The 9,674-nt window shown below is 43.8% G+C and overlaps 1 long non-coding RNA gene across 1 annotated transcript; it reads left to right on the top strand.

Annotated features, from left to right (window-relative positions):
• The first annotated feature begins 1,029 nt into the window (after positions 1–1,029).
• On the top strand, positions 1,030–8,827 carry LOC146233633 (uncharacterized). The gene is made up of 6 exons (XR_014741741.1): positions 1,030–1,350; positions 5,378–5,552; positions 5,658–5,750; positions 6,641–6,818; positions 6,915–6,994; positions 7,200–8,827. It is a non-coding gene; the product is annotated as an uncharacterized LOC146233633 (long non-coding RNA).
• The last annotated feature ends 847 nt before the right edge of the window (positions 8,828–9,674 follow it).

Below are 9,674 nucleotides of genomic sequence, written 5' to 3'. Positions count from 1 at the left end.
AAAAAGGGTAGCTGTCAAACTATTCTAATCGTGATGCAGAGTGTAAGAGGAGCCTGTGAAAACCATCATGTTCCACCAACTATTTTAAGAGTCGCTGCTGTGGCAAATACAGATTTTATGCTAACACCAGGGTTACATTAAGTCTGCTTGGCTCATTGAAGTTCAGTAATGTTACTGACCAACAGGCCACGGCGTAATTAACTCAGAAGTCTTTGTAGCTGTCATGCCAAAAACTGTCTGTAACAGAGCATTTCAACTGGTATGTGCGTGTGCTTTGCATATGTAATGTCCGCCAAATCCAGTAAGCGTTTGACCCGAAAAGCAGCTACCCAACCATCCCCCTTCCCTCGACCAATCAGTGTTAGTGTGCTTTGCCCCCCCCCACTGTGGCACAATGTCAATGTGGTTTTTGTAGCGCTAATGCTAACGCTATTTCGGGCACATTAGCAACCTCAGGCTACCTCCCCACCTGTGCCCCGTGTAAAGGCGATGCAGCGCGACCCCAGCGAAAACACAGTGAGAGCCAGTCAGGCCAGTGAGGCTGGCTTATTATCGAGAGCCAGCTGGTTCCGTCGAGTGCCCACTTCACCTCGTAAAGCGGCCTTCATTCAGGTACAAATGTCCTGTAATGTGTGCGCCCTCACTTTCAGACCATCTGCTCTCAATTACGCTGATTTGTATCTTTTTAATAAGGGGCTTAAACAGGAGTTTTGACTTGCATGCGTGTACGGATGAGGAAAGGAAAAAGTGGGGAATTTTGAACAGAGGAGGGCGGGAGAGCTGGAGTAGCATAGCCTGTGTGCATGTTTGTGTGCATAGCATTAGCTAGTGACAAGGTAGAATATTGACTGTCATATTCTGCATATTGTAGCGACCCAGCAGAACTATGGGGGGGATTGATGGGGAGTTATGGGGGGAAGGAGTTGCCCTAGTTCAGCCTGATAGGCCAGTTTGGGTTATGGGGCGGGGACAGCGGGAGAAGTGGGAAGTTGAGCCAAATAGGCGCCAGTTCGGGAAATAAGGCAGAGAAGAAGCCACGCTCCTACAACCCAGTTAGCTAATAAGCCACGCCGCTACCAGCCGCAGTTAGATAAACCCTTTTGTTGTTTTGGGCACTCCTCCAACCCCGGGGTTAGCCTGTACACTAGGCACAATAAAGCCCGGTTCTCCGGTTAACGTCAGTTGCTCTCGTCATTCCGCTAGCTAGCCCCCGCGGTGTCGGGCCGTAAATGCTACAATATAATATATAATAGGTCTAGCTACTTGAAACAGTTTCATCCTATCCTTAACTACACCTCATCACAAATTGCATCTCCATGGACGACACACTACCGCCAAAGACCGAGGAACGTAAGTTCGAAAATGTTGACAGTTGGCCGTAAATACCGTTGTTGAGCGTTGGTTGCGATGTAATACTAATTGAATTTGTGCTACTACAATGGGACCTGTAATATTCCAGATTCATGGGGGCAGTAAACGAGATGGTAAATCAGACAGAGAGAGAGACAGAGGCGGCTGCGCTGACTCGACAGCCTATGGTTGTATATCTGACACAATATTGATGATTCAGGCCTTTAGTATTTCATATGTGGGTGCACAGATGGCCTAATAACATGAAAGCCTTGCTGAAATGGAAACTGCAGTTAGGCTAAATGTGCAATCACACCGGAATCTAACGGAATGTACCCCCATCTCTGTGGAGGGCTGACAATATGTTTGGTCTTTGATCAAATACATGGTAATGTAGGCAAAGTGCACAGAAATGGCGCTAAACCTATGGCTAGCTTGTGCTAGTCACTGTTTGTTGTTGGCATTGTGTTGCCCGTGTACTGCGTTTTTCTACATTCAATGTTTTTCTTTGACTTGTCGTGCAACATCTGGATATGAATAAGGACCCATCATTGTAGGTTCAGTGTGATGAGTAGCCTAAACTGCTCAGATAGAATAGTGTGACAAGTACAGACTGTGAACGTGTGAAATGCATAAGAAAGATAATTGAATATTGTGTGTTCTGTACATTTTTGCACGATACAGTAGGTGTTCTTGTCTTGTTGCTCTCAGCAGAATGAATGGGCACATTATAATGATGTATTAGTTTTGTCATAGTTTTTTTTTTATGTGATTGGACGCCGGGTAGATTTGCACTCCTGAGCACCAATCAGAGGACTCGGCATAAAGGGTATTTTTTATTTAACCACAATATGGTTCCCGATCCCCTTTGTTTGTTAACAGAAAGCTTGTTTTTTTTTTTATGCATCTTTAAAAGCTGTAGCCCCATGAATTAGTACATAGTTTGACAAGGGTACATTATTATCAACTCTAAGTACAAGGAGAGGAAACACAGGGTGGAACCAGGAAGTGTTCTGAGTTCTCTGCTGTCGAAGTGGTTGAACCTTTTTGTGTGTTTTAGGGTGGAGAGAAAAGGTTGCAGTCATATCAAATGAGTTTTCAACACATCAACATCTACATTATACAAAGAGTAAACTATTTAAACAGGTAGACTAGTTCAGTGAATGCATGACTGACTGAATGAATTAGTAAAACCTTGCTTGGAGGATTTCCATGGTAATGTGACTGTTATATTCTACTTTAAAGGTAGACAACACACAAACACTGTATATTAACTATTGGTCGGCCTAGATATATTTTTTTAATCTAGATTAATCTCACTGTCATTTTGGCGTTAATCTAGATTAAAATGGCTCATTTGAATTCCGCCAAAGGCATTCAGAATATGTGTGCTACTCAAATAATGACTAAAAGTAAGTCTTTGAGAACGGCTTTCTCAAGCCAGGTGAGCGAGGAGATTAGTTAGCTTGGCTGATAGAGCTGTGCTGACGGGCTTGCCTTGGTTGCACTCAAACATCGTAGTTTGACTCTTCCCCTGCCCTACATCAGTGCTTGACCCAGCATCTTCCCCATTAGCTAAGGGATGCTTTGCATTTAGGTGGTTTTTGAGACTGGAAGAACTCCTACAGTAAACTAATTCCGCATTGCACAAGGTGCAAACAACCTTAGTCTTGTCGAGGTTTCCATTCGGAAGCTTCTTAATAATACATTTTCCCTGAAGCAAACCCGGCGGCTTTATAGCTACATCCATGTTAGCACGTCACGTTTGATCTGGTAATTTCATACACAAGGCATACACACAGGTTCGAAGACTCATTCTTGCCCCCTTCAGTGCAATTGGCTAGGTATACATCCGCGCTAAAATATCAAGCTGAAAGTCATCATAGCTTGTGTAGTATAGACCCAGCTCCCAACCCAACTTTGAGAATAGATTAACGGCAATATTTTTTTTTATCACCCGATAAGTCTGCGTTAACGCCTATAACGGCCCACCACTAATATTAACCCAAATCAACTTGCGTTACAAATATCTATAAGGATCTGTTTTTCACCTTCATCTTCAGTATGCAACCCCTCCAATAATTTTTACATTGTCTCAATGTTATTTTATATGTCCCTTGCCTGTGTTCCCCTATCATATAACCCATAGCTAATTTCTTTGTTTGCATCCCTCTGTACAAACATCCTGTGGTGTGAGAAAGATGCTAGTTAAATAAGAGTAATTGTTTTCATTATTATTTAATTCTTGGATCAGTAGGAGATAGGAACAGGCGCATCGTCACAACAGATAAGCATCTTTGACAAGCAGAATCCTCAAAGGCTCCGAGAAATTAATTATGATGCTTTATATTTGTTAGTTCCGACTGAGAGCTCCACTGTGTTTCAACGCTGACTGGCTTGGCAGGCACGGGGGTATTTCTTAGTGCCAGATATTTGTTCAACCTTTGTCTCGCAGGAGAGACAGTGTAACGTTGGCTTTCTCAGCTGGATGACTTTGAAATGACACAAAATGGGGCCAGAGAATTGATAACCACAGTGTTCTCAGACACAAGGACTTTCAACCACTTTTTGTGTGTGTGTGTGTGTGTGTGTGTGTTTGTGGGGGGGGGGGGGACAGGGGGACGAATTGTGGAGTCTTTGAGTTTTATCTGAGAATAACCCTTAATGTGACATTCCTACAGGAAGTAAAGGACAGTGTGACAAGAAGGGATCAAGCTGCATTTCTGATCAAACGACCTTTGACCCCAAACAATAGATTTTCCTGTTGAGTGAAGCTGAGGCGACTCGACAGAGCGTGACGGGAGAACATGCTCGGACAAAATGGCTGTCACTGCAGCGGCCACCGCAGAGAGACTTCACAATAACACACACTGCCTGCATCCACGGCATTCTGCCACAAACATCGAGACTTTACAAAATACAAGCTCAAAATGTCCGCAAAATACCACACACACACACACACACACAGTTTCTCACACATATCCAGCTAAATAACAAGACAGATGTGCTGCACATCGATCGATTGGGTGGATACTCTCCAGGGTGAATGTTTGGCTGTCAGCTTCCTCTCGTCTTACGGGTTATTCCTCGGACGACGGGTTATGGACGGGGCTAAAGATGTTGCAGAGACGAGTATTCCCAGACGAACCTCTTTGGGGATTTTTTTTAAATAGATTTATTGGAACCCTCCGTATATCTCAAACCTCAAGTTTGCAATCAGACTCCTGTAAGGAGATGAACATGTAATGGATGTTTCCGGTAGTGATGAAGGGTGTGTCAAGTTACGGTATATCAAGAGTGCCACTGACGTGTGTGTGTGTATGTTCTCAAAGTGTTAGGGAGTCAGGTGGCTGAGCGGTTAGGGAATTGGGCTAGTAATCTGAAGGTTGCCAGTTCGATTCCCGGCCATGCAAAATTACGGTGTGTGAAAGGAGAAAGAGGGAGGTGGTACAAAACAAACTAATTTTACATTTCTTCATCTCCGTAGAGGTTTGGCAGATGTTTGTGATTGATGTGACATGGTATGTGTGTGTGATGACAGAGAATCAGCAGTGTGTGAGACACCATGAACCCAGCAGGGTGTCAAATGAGAGAGAGATACATTTAAACACAAACATTTCCTTTAATCAATACATTCCTTGATGAGTTTGCTTTCATCTCATTGGCTGTTGTGAGAAGGAGGCTCAGGAGCAGGCCCTGGACAGAAACGTGCCAGTGTTGCTGTGCAGATACCAGCACATCCTCCTGAGTGTGCTAAAAATGACAAGCCTGCTAACGTTTGGACAGAGTGTGGGGGCAGTGCAATCAAAATTTTTTGTGATTTATTGAATCATGGTATCATTTGAGAGTAGAAACTTAAACAGTGAAAAGGAAGTAAATCTGCAGTTTGGATAAAGGATTGATACTCCATATGGGCTCACTTCGAAATACATAGGATACATGGATATCAAACACACACACGCACACAGAACCGCAAATAATAACAGAGGTAAATAGAAAAGCTTTTTTTTTTTTTTACATTGGAAAGGATCTTCCTCGAGTGATTGGCTGCTCTGTGAGCGCTGGAGTGATATTGTACCAACGCTCTGCAGAGAAGAGAGGAGAAGAAAGAAACCATCATTGCCATCTCTCTCACACACACACCTCATACTCTCACAAACACACACAATAACCCCCTGACACCTTCTCTCTTCCCGTACCAGGTAAAAAACATTAAAAAAAATAATAAAAAAAACACAACAGAAAAAGAAGCAATTTCAACTGTAATTCCACAACAACACCAATAATCCTCCTGTTGATTCTCCCAGGACCAGGTGTGGTAAGATGGATTCCTCAGGACAGTGAAGGATTGTGGGATTGAATTCCCCCAGAGTGTCGAGTGCCCTGTGTCACGCGTACAGGTAACATATCATGAACCCTGGGCCCTCCACCTTTCCAACAGCTCCAGATATCACTCACACCCTTGGCATTCCCAAATTACATTCATGCAAATCTAGACGGAAAAAAATCTATGTATCACTGCATTCAATATTAAAAAGTTCAAGCAGCTTTGATTTATTCCTTCACAACCCGAAATTAGCTTTCACTGCGGTAGAGTAATACATGAATCTTCACTAGCAGTCATTTTACCGGTGAGGTGTGTTGTCACCCAAGTTCTGTAAGACTGACCGTGACACGATCTCTATCAAGAACCATGTGACATCATAATGACACGCTAGGACAACAAGTATTGATGATCTCACTAACCTCTATCTGTCAGTGTGTCTGGCTCCCAAGTGGTCGTTAACTGATAGATAGTGACTGTTACGGTTAGGCTCATTACCATTCAGGGTTACAGGGAGAACCTCTTTGTCAATAAATAATAGTTTTCAGCGGTTTAGACCTAAATATAGAAATTCTGTACCCTTTCTTGGTTGTTGGTGTTCAAGTAGTCTGCTATTTGGAGGCAAATGGAAACAGAACACTCATGCCCTAAAACTTTACTCCAATTTTACTATATTTATGAAATAATCTGAATTTGATATGAGTTTGAACCAAGCATAAATGTTAAAGAAATCTATGCTTCTTGGCCCATTTCGATATTTTTCAGTTATTAGAACAGATATTTATTTGTTTTTCTGGGCCTGGAAATTAATATTTTGACAGTTTGTGTCTGGGCCTTATTTATAATTTAGAGGAGTTGGTTTATTAGTGTGGCTAAGGCACATTTTTTCAAATACCCTGGAAAATCTCAAGTTTCCAGTTTGATGAATTGCCTGAGATTCCTAAGATTGTCCTGTTTACCTGTCAGTTTACTTGGATCCTTGAGGTGTCCGGACAAAACAGGAATTCACTCCAGATAGCCGTTTTGATAAAGAGAGTTACCTCAAGTATCGCCATGTGTCAGAGAGAATGATGTCTCCACACTGACAAGCAAAATGAAATTATTGGTTGCAACCTGAGCGCCTGTGAGGGTCTTGGCTGAAACGGTGAGGCATTTATCATTTACAGTAATAGCAGGACACGTATCATTTACAATCAAATAAATGTCTGTGTGCTCAGCTCTCTGGCAACCCCTCACTTAGATTTGGTTTGGCGGTTATGGAATCTAAATCGCTTATGACAGCAGAAGTGCCACCGTCTACATTTCACTGCACCCCGAGAAGTAAGTGTGTGTGTGTGTGTGTGTGTGTGCGCGTGCGCGTGCGCGTGTGCGTCTCTCTCTCAATCTTCCCGGTGTTTTTATGGGAGTACGCCATGTCTGTTTTCAATGGAGGTGTATCTTGTGTAAAACTATTTCTTATGTACTTTGTGCTGTTTCTGCATGTGTGTGTGCGTGATGATATTCTCATATTCCTGTGGTCTGCCAGCCTCTCCAGGTTCTTGAGACGAGAACATTCCATGTCCTGCCTTCTCTCCCTGCCCAGTCACCCAGGAACACGGGTTGTCTGATTTGATAGGCTGTCTTGATTGAGGGACTCTTAAAGTGACTGGTACACATGCTTAAATCAGAGTTCAAGAGCAGTGTGTGTGAAGGAGCGATGTTCTCCGTCCTCAAGGTCGTAACTGACTCAATGACGACGTCAGGATCCCAGTGTCTGCCTGACAGATTCAGGCCTGAGGAGAGGCCCCGCCCAGCTGGAGTAGATTTGCCCCTCACGTCCTCACTCACTGTCCCACGCACTCGTACCCTCACACACACACATACTCACACACACACGCACAGGGTACGCTCATTCTGTCACACACTGCTACAAAATTGTTTTTGCACAGACATACTGCATACACACACACACACACACACACATGCATTGTATGTACATGTACACACAAACAAATAATCAGACAGTGTAAAGGTGCTAAGATGCATGTAAGTATAACTCCATTGCCAAAAGTTTACTTTATGTGAGAAGTATGTGTTCCTTGTCAATTCATGTCGAATATTCCTCAGTGTGCAAACTTGACTTGAACATTATGTCTGACAAACGATGTCAGATCCCAGGAGATCCACATGACTGAGAAGAACAGAACATATGCATATGGTATACACACACACACACACGTACACAACCCCCACACACACACACAGCACGCTGTTGAACACACACATACATGCTCACAGTCACGTACATACACACATCGATACATGCAAATGCATGCTGTAAAGATAGAGAATGAGTTATTCTACGTGTCAAGACTTCATCTCAGTGTGTCTGAAGACTGATTCATGCCTCTGGGTTCCCAGTGGCACTGTCACAGGGAAATCTCCCTCTTCCCCCTTCCACTCATCCCCGATGTCACTCGCCCCTCTCTTATCCCCCTCTCGTCGCCCTCTATCTCTCCCGGTTGTGTTTCCCTTATCTATGTCAGTTCCTGCACTAGCTCCCCCTGGAGGCGTGGAGCCGCTGCTAAACAAAGAACCCTGGACTCAACAGGAAGTCTAAACCAGACTAAGAGATGTAAACCCTGTTTGTTTGAATATGGCTTACTCTCTCAAGGCCTCCCACCCACCTGACTGACTGTTGAAGCAGGGGGCTTGCATGTGTTCAGAAGAGAGGCTTATCTCCTCACACCCAGAGTAGATACTCCTGGCTGCAGATCAGGCTGCTGGGAATGCAACACAGGGAACCAAGAATTTCAAGGAAAACAAATACGAAATGTGTTGTTTTGGTGGCGGGATAGTTTTACCTGTGTCGAGGGTTCATGGGGCCCTACAATATTCTTGTTTTGTAAATCGTACGATTCGATTCATTTGGCACATTAAAGCCCAGTGCTCAGGGTCTGTGGGTATGTTGTGTGGACATTGTCAGGAGTTGACTTATTTGTTAGTAGTTATTTATTTATTTGGGCCCAGTGAGCAGCCTAAATGCATGTCCCTTTCCCGGAATGCTGTCATCCATCATTCCCCAATGTTATTCTGTGCTTCACTGACACCCATCTCTCCTCCTCCTGTCTGTTTGCCCTCCATTCGCCTCGTTTATCTGCCTCCCACCTAACGAGGGAGCATACTTCACTTTACGCCATTTTTTGGGAGGGTTCTGAATAGTTTGTTTTTACCCAGAGGACGTTGAGAAACGACCTGGTGAACACATGACATCTTTCCTCACCTCAACCCAACTCATCTGGAACCTCATTCAAACTGGAACGGCGTAAAAGAGTGCAACTTTGTCATCCGCTGTCTGCGGCCTCCAAAGCTCTTTTGGTTGTCGTCTGCAAGGTCAGACTGTCCATTAAAGGTGATTAAAGAATAACGAAACCAAAATAAAGAAAAACAGAGAACTTTGGTTCAACTCTCCCGTCCCATATGTTCTCAATCACGGCCAACATTTCAGACAAGAGCTCCCTCTTTGCTCACTCGCATTTCCCAAGATGCTTTGCTGCAGCTTCCGAAGTCGCCAGGTATTGCCGATGGTGCAACCTCCATAAAAGGTCCAAATGAAATTCTCATTTTCAACGAGTTATTTGCGCTGACCCCAAGGTCTTTCGATTAGTGTGTGTGTTTTTCCTAGTCCTCTCTCAAGCACATATGCCCAATACTCCTTGCCCTTTTCTTTTTATACTCCAGATTTACTCTGCACTCAGAGAAATATTAATATTTGATGGAGAGCATTTGGAGAAATGCATTTGGAGAAATGCTCTCTGCCTCTGTGTGTGTGATGATGTCCTCCTCTGATCATGCAGAAGCATAAATTGCACTCTGGTTGGAACACACTTTGAGAGCAAAGCTTCAAGCCAAATGCCTTTCGAAGCTGTGGCTTTGCAAAAGGACCTGAAAGACCTGCCCCTTCAGTGTGGTGTTAAAGTCTACCAGCCAGCTGGCTTTTTAAGTGAAAACACAGAAAGGG

Source organism: Hypomesus nipponensis, chromosome 23, assembly GCF_054491055.1.
Source record: "Hypomesus nipponensis isolate SF chromosome 23, ASM5449105v1, whole genome shotgun sequence".
Lineage (NCBI taxonomy): Eukaryota > Metazoa > Chordata > Actinopteri > Osmeriformes > Osmeridae > Hypomesus > Hypomesus nipponensis.
This window is presented reverse-complemented; position numbering and strand designations above follow the sequence as displayed.